This window comes from Neoarius graeffei, chromosome 2 (assembly GCF_027579695.1).
Source record: "Neoarius graeffei isolate fNeoGra1 chromosome 2, fNeoGra1.pri, whole genome shotgun sequence".
NCBI classification, from domain to species: domain Eukaryota; kingdom Metazoa; phylum Chordata; class Actinopteri; order Siluriformes; family Ariidae; genus Neoarius; species Neoarius graeffei.
The window spans coordinates 99,730,422-99,742,547 of NC_083570.1; the positions used below are offsets into that span (position 1 = coordinate 99,730,422).

Here is a 12,126-nt window from a genome sequence, read left to right on the forward strand (position 1 = left end):
TGAAATATCCATCCATTATCTGTACCCACTTATCCTGCACAGGGTCACAGGCAAGCTGGAGCCTATTCCAACTGACTATGGGTGAGAGGCGGGTTACACCCTGGACAAGTCACCAGGTCATCGCAGGGCTGACACATAGAGACAAACAACACTTGCATTCACACCTACAGTCAATTTAGGCCAAGTTTACATTAGATCGTATCTGTCTCGTTTTCTTCGCGGATGCACTGTCCGTTTACATTAAAACGCCTGGAAACGCCGGGAAATGTGAATCCGCCAGGGTCCACGTATTCAATCCAGATCGTGTCTGGTCCGGTGCTGTGTAAACATTGAGAATACGCAGATACGCTGTGCTGAGCTCTAGCTGGCGTCGTCATTGGACAATGTCACTGTGACATCCACCTTCCTGATTCGCTGGCGTTGGTCATGTGACGCAACTGCTGAAAAACGGTGCGGACTTCCGCCTTGTATCACCTTTCATTAAAGAGTATAAAAGTATGAAAATACTGCAAATACTGATGCAAATACTGCCCATTGTGTAGTTATGATTGTCTTTAGGCTTGCCATCCTTCCACTTGCAAGTGGTAAGTGACGCGCATGCCCGATATGCACTGAGATCACACACACAGCGGCTCAGTCCCGAATCACTGCTCGTGCGCTTCACTCGCGCGCTCTGTGAGCTGCGCAGGGCCGGAGTGCGCACCCTCCAGAGGGCACTCGCTGTTCAGGGCAGAGTGATTTGGAGCGCAGGATGCCTGCGGAGCCGAGCGTATCCGTGTATTGGCGTTGCTGTGTGCACGCGAATCGTGTATTGGCATTGCTGTGTGCACGCTAATCGTTTTAAAAACGTTAATCTGATGATCCGCTGATACGGTCTAATGTAAACCCCACCTTAGAGCCACCAATTAGCCTAACCTGCATGTCTTTGAACTGTGGGGGAAACCAGAGCACCTGGAGGAAACCCATGCAGACACGGGGAGAACATGCAAACTCCACACAGAAAGGCCCACTGTCGGCCACTGGGCTCGAACCCAGAACCTTCTTGCTGTGAGGCAACAGTGCTAACCACTACACCACCATGCCGCCCCTCTCTTGAAATAAATAAGACAAAAAAATCAGGCTTGTTATTTTACCAAGAAACTGGAAAGCACCAAGTCTGAACACTTTCCTGTGTAACAAAATACTGACACTGGAGACTCCTGGAAAGAAAAAGGAAAACTCTGAGATTTTTTAACCTGAATCCTATTTTCCTATCTCTTTGGGTCTAAATATTTACTAGGGACAAAAACAATTTAAATCAGTCCAGTTTTGAGTTAATCATCCATCCATCCATTATCCATAACCACTTATCCTGCACTGGGTCACAGGTAAGCTCGAGCCTATCCCAGCTGACTATGGGCGACACACTCTGGACAAGTCACCAGGTCATCGCAGAGTTGACACACAGAGACAAACAACCATTCACACTCAATTTAGAGCCACCAATTAGCCTAACCTGCATGTCTTTGGACTGTAGGGGAAACCAGAGCACCCGGAGGAAACCCACACAGACACAGGGAAAACATGCAAACTCCACACAGAAGGGCCCTCGTCAGATGCTGGGCTCAAACCCAGAACCTTCTTGCTGTGAGGCAACAGTGCTAACCACTACACCACCGTTCCGCCCCTTGAGTTAGTCAGTATTTTAAAAATGAATCCTTTCCATGTTGTCATAATCAGCTAAATATTCCAGCATTACTTTTGAAATAGAGTTCATGAATTCTGTGTGACCTTCTTTTGTAAACACCAGAAAACAGCCCCCGTGTGGTAATCGACTACAGGCACTGAATGGGACGCTGCGCCAGAGACCGGAAGAAGAGGAAAGTAAAGCAATGAGTGTAGAAACAGTCATTTTCTACAGTTTCTTTACAGTTATTGAGGTAAACAGGTACAAGTGTATCTCTGTATGAATCCTTCCCATGTTGTCAGATGCATATAATAAAATTAAGAGCCTATCTGTGGCAAAAACAAGAAGTTTAGTTTGACACGGATGATTGCCCCATAGAATTACATTGTATAGCCGTTTTGCAGATACCGATTATAGCGTTAACGCTGTGGGTTTGTCTGTGCTGCTCTATGGCACCGAGACCTGGCCTTTCAGCAAGACCTTGGCCACCCATTTTATCAGCTTCGAGAAAGGGTGTATTGGTCCGACCGTGTCTCCAATGAGGGGCTCCACCAGAGGACTAACCAACCAAATATCCTCTGTACCATCACACAGTGCTGTGTTTTTTGGCTCAGGCATGTTCTGCGCTGCACAGATGACCACCCCACATGAGCCATTTATGAGTTTGATCCGCCAGCGGTGGGATGGAGATGCCCTTACGGCTGACCACACACCCATTGGAACAATGTCGTTCGTCAAGACCTTTAGCAGCACTCAGCCAAGACCATGAGAGATGGCGGAGTTTGGTGGTACTGGTGGGCTGAACACCATGCTGGCATGAGGTTTAGGAGGAGGAGGTTATACTGTTCTAACTCAACACTGGAACGATTTTAATAGCTTTTGTCACTAGTAAATATTTGGACCCAAAGAAATGGGAAAATAGGACCCAGGTTTAAAAAAATTCCAGAACTTTCCTTTAAACGTTAAATAATTGTCTCCTCAGAGAAAGATTGACCATATCAATGATTATATGCCTTTCTTTGTTAAATAACAGCACATTTTAAATCCGTTTATTGTTTGACTACATCGAGTGTCCATGATACAAGGTCCTGGTAACACGCTGTTACTATAGAAAGGACAACATTTGAAGAAGTGCACTAATACAAAACTGTGATCTGTGATTTACAGCTGGAACAACTGTCAGAGCTTCTGTTACAGAAAATTAGCAACACTTTCTTTATCAAGATTGAAAATTCAACAGGTCTGCAGTATAAACTAACAAAGATCTTCAGCATGCCTACTCTCATATACTGACTTAAAGGCATTTGTTCTAATAAATTTCTAAATTCTCGTAATTCTTTTCTAAAAATCTGTCTCATAGCAGAAAAACTGAGACAGCTGACAGCATCACTAGTCTTTGGTTGTATGATTTTTTGGTCTGTTTTTACTTTCTTCATATGAGGATAAAAGAATTTTACTGATCTCTGTTCCAGTTAATGCTCGAGTCAATCACGTGAATGTACACAGGAGTTAATGACCCCTAGCTGAGGCCTGAGAGGTGCCTTGATTATTTTCATTATTGATTTCATCAAATACTTGACTTGTACAAATCCATTTCTGACATGTTGCTGTCAAAGCCCATTTTGTCTCCATTATCTCGACAGGGGTTTGATTGTGTGTGTGTTTGTGTGTGTGTGCAGAAGGAGGCAGAAAACAGGTTCCTCTGATCCCCCTTTGCAACCAACAGGGAATGAGTCATGAACCGTTTCCGTTCAGGATTCTTTGAACCTTGGTGCCAGCTAGCAAACCGGCCCACGTTTTCACTAGTTTTGAGTGAAACACGTGTAATCAAGGATGCGACATGAACGGCGGGCGTTGCAAATTCACAACAGGAGTAAACAGCAGTAGTACGATGGCGGTGCGCACCGATTACCTGCAAGCTTTTGTTTTGTTATTGAAGATATTTATTTTTGGCCGAATTTTTCTGAAGATGTATACTTTTCCGTTGCTGTGCTCTTCTAACTCTCCAAACTGACACACCCACTGATGTCATCACGGTTTGTGATGGAAAAAAAATAGCCTCAATGAGGCTGTAGCTCATACCGGCCACTGTTATTGTGTGTGAGTTTGAGAGCCGATCAATCCTGTAGGAGGAGTAGCAATGTTTGTGAAATTGAATATGACCCCTGTGTAGCCGCATCCATGGCAGGTGGCGCCACCTGGTGACCCAAAATTTTCAAAAATATGATGGGTGGTGCCACCATCTTGACAATTTTTATACACACCAACCTGAGGAACATTCCATATGAGTTTGATCAAAATCTGATCACTCCTGTGGGAAGATTAGCAATTTTCGTGAAATTGCACATAACCCCTCTGTTCACTCATCCATGACAGGTGGCTCCACCTGGTGAAAAAATTCTTGTTGGACTATGCCTTTAGAGTCTTCTGGGTGACTTTCAGTGAAAATGTCCCAGCAGTTTACGAACAGTAGTGTTTAATGTGATAAGTCACCCCAAAATTTCATACACCCATAAAATCGTAAATATGACAGGTGGCGCCACCATCTTGACAACTTTTATGCACACCCACCTGGGGAATATTATACGTGAGTTTGATTAAAATCCAATCAATCCTGTAGGAGTAGTAGTGATTTTTGTAAATTGTGGACGGACGACAATGACAGACGGACGATGCGTGATTGCATAAGCTTATCTGGCCTGGCCTGGCCTATGACCAGATGAGCTAACCAGCTATATTTCCAGCTGGGAACCGAATTTTCAGGTTACGAACCAGATTTTTTTAAAATTGAAATGCTCTGAATGGTTCGAAATTTGGTGTGTGACAGGCTTGTAGTACTCGAGTCTGACTCATGCCCTAATTTTAAGGACTCATGACTTGACTTGAGCAATGATGACTCGAACTTGGACTCAGACTCATTAACTGCATTCAGACTTGTAAACTGGAGACGAGGACTCTGAATTTTTCTTTATTTTTGTAACATGCCATAATAACTTGGCATAAGATACTTATCTCATCTCATCTCATTATCTCTAGCCGCTTTATCCTGTTCTACAGGGTCGCAGGCAAGCTGGAGCCTATCCCAGCTGACTACGGGCAAAAGGCAGGGTACACCCTGGACAAGTCGCCAGGTCATCACAGGGCTGACACATAGACACAGACAACCATTCACACTCACGGTCAATTTAGAGTCACCAGTTAACCTAACCTGCATGTCTTTGGACTGTGGGGGAAACCGGAGCACCCGGAGGAAACCCACGCGGACATGGGGAGAACATGCAAACTCCGCACAGAAAGGCCCTCGCCGGCCACGGGGCTCGAACCCGGACCTTCTTGCTGTGAGGCGACAGCGCTAACCACTACACCACCGTGCCGCCTAAGATACTTATATCTACATTAATTTTTGTAATAATTTTGTGCAAGAGAATGCACATTTACCTGTTCATACATCATGTTCAGGAACAAACTAACGTCAATGGTGCTAAAATGCCTGGAGAGAAGCCCCTAGAATTGTCTGCTTTGCTTATACAGACTTCTCGTGCAATGGGAAAAAATGCACTGCTATGTGTTCCATGTGTAGAAGAACTATCGAGGAGATGATGGGGACAACTTCAAACTTCAATTATCATTTGGCAAGACTCCACCCAGAGAAGGAAGTGACACACTATGTTCATTGCTCTGTTGATAGCAGGGCTTGCTTGCTGAGTGGTGAACTAGCTAGTGTTAACCCTCTCTCATGTTATTTGCCCTGTTGATAGTGGGCGTGGCTTGCTGAGCGATGAACAAGTTTTTTATCTGTAGCCTGTTAACTAAAACGGGGCAGTTGAGCAGTAATGTTAGTCCAACACAGTAGCAGAGACGCTTTCACATAAAGGCAGCAACAACCACCGTCAAATGGTGCGGTTGGAGTTTTGTTCTCAGACTTGACTTGGATCAATAGTGGACTCAACTCGAAATTTGGTTTAATGACTTGGACTTGAACACTGGGGACTCGAGACTGGACTCGGACTCGAGGTTTAGTGACTCGACTACAACACTGGTGCATGGAACCCGTTCCCTGTTGATCGAAAAGGAGTACGAGTGTGTTCTGTTGCCCTGTGACACAGAATGAGCAGCAGTTTGAAAAGATCTCCTTAACTGGCTTTAGAGGAAAAATCCATTTAAAAAATACTCAGAATGACGCAAAGAGATAAAACACTTAGCAACACTGAGTTTCATATGATTTTGTTTTGTGTGTAATAAGTCGTGGGTACATTTTCAGTTCTCTTGATTAATTTAAAGGTAACATGCCATACACTTCGATTGTTTTATGTTATTCGCTAAAATGCTTTTGTAACTTTTTAGAGTGTGTTATTGAAAAAAAATCCCTGGCTTTATATATTTTTCCTCATTCTGTTGAAAACCTTTTCTAACCCTGATAAGACAGGCTGATTTTGCAGATGTGCTTTTAAATTTTAAATTTTAGATATATGTGGCAGCAGGGGAGTGATCGAGCATCAGCTGTGGGCAGTGAGGAGTCCGGTAGAACCGACAGCCAGCACGATGAATTTCATCTGTGTTTGATTACTGGTGATTTATTTATATGTGTCTCTTGTGTTCTTGCAAAGAAAAAAGCCAGTAACCAGAGAGAAAGAGCGGATAAACCCAGCGCCATGTGTGCGTGTGTGTGTGTGTGTGTGTGCCCAAGTGCACAGAACTAAATTAAAGTTGCTGAAAAGTGATAGTAAAACAAAATTAAAAAATGTACCTTGAGTTATCAAGCCTGTCTCCCACTTCCTCATTCCATACAAACCCTAAGAGTATTACAATATGTAAATAGCTTTGCTCTGATTGGCTAAGATATTTAAATGAGAACTCTGTCATCCACACCCTCAGAATTGTTCTGCAGTTTTCATGTTGCTGTTTTTATGAAGTTTTCTCAAGCACACTGCAAAAGAGTGGGTCAAATAGCATATGAATGAAGCAGTTAAATTCTATATTTATAGTTACATTTAACAGTTAACAGTTATTCCACAAAATCAAGTTGTACATGAGCTGATAGCTGATGAGGCGCGTAGCACTGAGTTGGCTATAAGGCATGTACGATGAGATTGAGTGGAATAACTGTTTTATTCTATCCACATTCACTGGATTTTGAAAAACAGAGCATTTTTTTTTTTGCAAATTTGATAAATAAGAACTTTATACGAAACGTCTGAGAAAATCATTTCCGCTTAGAATGTAAATAAACTGGTGAAATGACAGTAGCAATTTGTGAAAAATGTGATAATAATAATTCTTGAAAAAAACAAAAAGATACTTTCTTGCCATCAAATACTTTTATTCCATATTTTGTTGTTTTTTTGTAGTAGTTTTTGGGGTTTTGTTTTCGAGTAGAGTTTTTATTTCATCCTCGGTTGGTTCAGCAACACGCTCCACCATTTTGTTTTTCTCTACTCATGGTATATGAGCTGATATCCTAGTAGTAGAGTAGTCAATCAGAGCATGCCATTGCTCATATCCAGCGAATGTGGATAGAATAATTACATTTATATTTATGAACACATGTCAATGAGGGGTGGTACCATAATAAACGAGAGGAGGTTCTATATAAGAAGAATGAGCTTTTGTCACTGGCCTGTTCTCACTGCCTAGTTTTGTTTTGTGACTGTTACAGACTGGGAAGGTAACAGTCCACTCCGAAAGGCCCAGTATGTCCTCAAGTCACATCAACATACCTTAGTCCAAAAACAACAAGAAAAATTGTTCTCCTTGGCACGTTCCCTTTAATTAATTCATCCATCTACCCAACCATCCATTATCTATAGCACTTATCTGTCAGGGTCGCAGGCAGAAGCGGGAACCAATCCCAGCTGACTGCGGGTGAGATGCGGGGTTCACCATGGGCAGGTCCCAAGTCTATCGCAGGGCTAACACAGAGACAAACAACCATTCACACTCACATTCACATCCATGGGCAATTGAGAGTAGCAGGCTGACCTAATCCATATGTCTTTGGACTGTGGGAGGAAACCAGAGCACCCAGAGGAACAGAATAAATAAATTATATTTCAAGTACATTACATTACATGGCATTCAGCAGACGCTCTTATCTAGAGCAATGTACAATGAGTGCAAAAGTCAGGTACACAAAGTGCTGAACTTCTAGAAAAGAAAGTTCTAGTGCCAACTGAACAAGTGACAGCAATACCTAGTGTAATATACTGTTGAAGTACCAATACTCAAACAGCCAAGGAAACAAACCAACCATACTAAGTGAAACTAAATAAAGAACTCAAAGGGCTAACCTCAGGTGAGACAATACACAGCCTGAGTTGGTCTAGACCAGTGTTAGTCAACCACTGGGCCATGGCCCATTAGTGGGCCGTGAAGCACCATCTAGTGGGCCACAAATTGTTTTTTTCAAGTTTGAAGCCAAATACTAAATAGTTCAGGATGTTGTTGTGTCCCAAATCTGCTAGCTGGTTTGCCGAACACTTCTTCAAATGGAATAAATAGATTTGTGGGTAAATTAAGAAGAACAAGTTTTTATTTTGTCACATTCCTCCTCTACATTTAACCTGCACATGCGTGCACAGAGAGAGAGAGAGAGAGCGAGAGCAGTAGGCTGAGTAAATAAATACATTTGTGGGTAAATTCTATGGATTTTGTGATGCCTGTTGGAGGAGAAGAGCAGGGAGGATTGAGAATCAAGCAGCTGTGGTTTGTTTACACCTGATACTAAAACTTGTAGCGTCTTAGCAACCATTGCAAAGATGCATACAAAGCCCAGAAATTCCTCCTTACCCGGGCAAAAACATTACAGGATTAATCTTGTAGTGTCCTGATCCCCAGATCTTTAACCCAGCCACATGTAAAAGTTACACTCCTCCGTGCTCTTTCAGGTTTTCATATGTGTGTCCGTGTAGAATGATGTCTGCAGCACCAGGTAGTTTGAGATGTCGGGGAACTCAAAGGATGGATAATTTTCCAACTCATAATGAATGATTGAATGAATGGCATTATTTAAACATGATGAGTTGATCAGCAGAGCTGGTGGGATTGTGCATGTACAAATACAAATAATTACAAATACAAAAGACTAAAAATAAACACAATCTTTAAAAAAAAACTTAAATTTGTTGATTATCTGTTAATTATCTTCACATTAAGTTAATTAATAGTATGCATACAGTGTTGCTTGGAAGTTTGTGAACCCTTTAGAATTTTCTATATTTTTTCATAAATATGACCTAAAACATCATCAGATTTTCACACAAGTCCTAAAAGTAGATAAAGAGAACCCAGTTAAACAAATGAGACAAAAAAAATATTATACTTGGTCATTTATTTATTGAGGAAAATGATCCAATATTACATATCTGTAAGTGGGAAAAGTATGTGAACCTTTGCTTTCAGTATCTGGTGTGACCCCCTTGTGCATCAATAGCTGCAACTAAACGTTTCCGGTAACTGTTGATCAGTCCTGCGCACCGGCTTGGAGGAATTTTAGCCCATTCCTCCGTACAGAACAGCTTCAACTCTGGGATGTTGGTGGGTGTCCTCACATGAACTGCTCACTTCAGGTCCTTCCACAACATTTCGATTGGATTAAGGTCAGGACTTTGACTTGGCCATTCCAAAATATTAACTTTCTTCTTCTTTAACCATTCTTTGGTAGAATGACTTGTGTGCTTAGAGTCATTGTCTTGCTGCATGACCCACCTTCTCTTGAGATTCAGTTCATGGACAGATGTCCTGACATTTTCCTTTAGAATTCACGGGTATAATTCAGAATTCATTGTTCCATCAATGATGGCAAGTCGTCCTGGCCCAGATGCAGCAAAACAGGCCCAAACCATGATGCTACCACCACCATGTTTCACAGATGGGATAAGGTTCTTATGCTGGAATGCAGTGTTTTCCTTTCTCCAAACATAACGCTTCTCATTTAAACCAAAAAGTTCTATTTTGGTCTCATCCGTCCATAAAGCATTTTTCCAATAGTCTCCTGGCTTGTCCACATGATCTTTAGCAAACTGCAGACGAGCAGAAATGTTCTTTTTGGAGAGCAGTGGCTTTCTCCTTGCAACCTTTGGAGGCCTTTGGTTGCTTAGAAGTTACCCTGGAGTCCTTTGTGACCTCACCGACTATTACACGCCTTGCTCTTGGAGTGATCTTTGTTGGTCAACCACTCCTGGGGAGGGTAACAATGGTCTTGAATTTCCTCCATTTGTACACAATCTGTCTGACTGTGGATTGGTGGAGTCCAAGCTCTTTAGAGATGGTTTTGTAACCTTTTCCAGCCTGATGAGTATCAACAACACTTTTTTTGAGGTCCTCAGAAATCTTCTTTGGTCGTGCCATGATACACTTCCACAAACATGTGTTGTGAAGATCAGACTTTGATAGATCCCTGTTCTTTAAATAAAACAGGGTGTCCATCACACCTGATTGTCATCCCATTGATTGAAAACACCTGACTCTAATTTCACCTTCAAATTAACTGCTAATCCTAGAGGTTCACATACTTTTGCCACTCTCAAATATGTAATATTGGATCATTTTCCTCAATAAATAAATGACCAAGTATAATATTTTTGTCTCATTTGTTTAACTGGGTTCTCTTTATCTACTTTTAGGACTTGTGTCAAAACCTGATGATGTTTTAAGTCATATTTATGCAGAAATATAGAAAATTCTAAATGGTTCACAAACTTTCAAGCACCACTGTATATCCACTTCTTGGTTTTAATAACTTGCTTGTTTGCTGAACACAAACATGGCAATAAGTTCTTGTGTTAATGTACCAGACTCCAGTTTTGGATCATTAATCCCTTTTGACTGAGAATAAATAGAATAGAATCTTTATTGTCATTGCACATCAGGTATACAATGAAATTGCAGTGCTTCTCCAGCCGGTGCATAATAAATATTTTTTAAAAAAAGCAACTAGATAGAACTCAACGCCAATGCCTTATTAAGTTGTGATTTGGGGATGGACATTTGACCTCACAGTAATCTTGACCTGGTGAAATTACTTGTATTAGGCTTGGAGATATTGTGTTCACAAGGTTTTCGGACAGACATTTGACCTCACAGTGACCTTGACCTTAGACCTTTTGATCTCAAAATCTAATCAGTTTATCTTTGTCCCCAAATGCACAAATGGTGAAAGTTTGGAGAAATTCCTTTGATTTGCCCTGGAGATATTGTGTTCACAATGCTCTTGGACAGACATTTGACCTCACAGTGACCTTGACCTTAGACCTTTTGATCTCAAAATCTAATCAGTTCATGTTTGTCACAAAGTGCACAAATGGTGAAGGTTTGGTGAAATTCCTTTGATTTGCCTTGGAGATATTGTGTTCACAATGTTCTCAGACAGACATTTGACCTCACAGTGACCTTGACCTTAGACCTTTTGATCTCAAAATGTAATCAGTTTATCTTTGCCCCCAAATGCACACATGGTGAAAGTTTGGTGAAATTCTTTTCATTTGCCTTGGAGATATTGTGTTCACAAGGTTTTCGGACAGATATTTGACCTCACAGTGACCTTGACCTTAGACCTTTTGATCTCAAAATGTAATCAGTTCATGTTTGTCCCAAAGCGCACAAATGGTGAAGGTTTGGTGAAATTCCTTTCATTAGCCTTTGAGATATCGCGTTCACAAGGTTTCGGGACAGACGGACGCACGGACGGACAGACGGACAACCCGAAAACATAATGCCTCCTGCACCTTACGGTGGCGGAGGCATAAAAAAAAGTAAAATATTAAAAGAAAACAGTAAAACTGTAAAATAAGAATAAGAAAGGAGTAAAATAGAAATAAGAAAGGAATGCATATTTACACATTACACTAGCATACGTACACTCTCTTATGAGTTCAGGGACCTGATGGCCCAGGGAAAGAAACTGTTTTTAAATCTGTTTGTCCTGCTTTTGAGGCACCTGTATCTCCTGCCAGAGGGCATGAGGGTAAACAGGTGCTGTCCCGGGTGTGAGGGGTCAGCAGTGATTGCCCTCGCTCTCCTGAGACACCGTGTGCTAGCGATGTCTTCTAGCGAGGGTAGGGGACTGCCAGTGATGTGTTGTGCAGTTTTAATGACCCTCTGCAGGTTCTTTCTTTCTGCCACAGAGCAGTTGGCGTACCAAGCTGTAATACAGTACGTCAGGACGCTCTCGATGGTGCTGCGGTAAAAGGCCACTAACAGTTTCTCCTCCAGATGGTTCCTTCTGAGTATCCTTAGGAAGGGGAGTCTCTGTCGGGCCTTTTTTACCACCGCGGATGCATTGGCAGTCCAGGAGAGGTCCTCGGCTATATGTGTCCCAAAGAACCTGCACTGCAAAAAATGGCCTTTCAAAAATAAGAAATAAAAGATTAAAACAAAGCATATTTGCTTGAATCAGGTGAAAAAAATCAGCCAATGGAACTAGTCAAATTTGACTTGGTAAGATTTCTTAAAGTAAGATGAAA

The 12,126-nt window shown here is 41.8% G+C and overlaps 1 protein-coding gene across 1 annotated transcript in view; it reads left to right on the forward strand.

Annotated features, from left to right (window-relative positions):
- Nucleotides 1–12,126, forward strand: part of trpc3 (transient receptor potential cation channel, subfamily C, member 3) — a 153,255-nt gene that overhangs the window by 12,356 nt on the left and 128,773 nt on the right. The gene's annotated exons all lie outside the window — the stretch shown is intronic.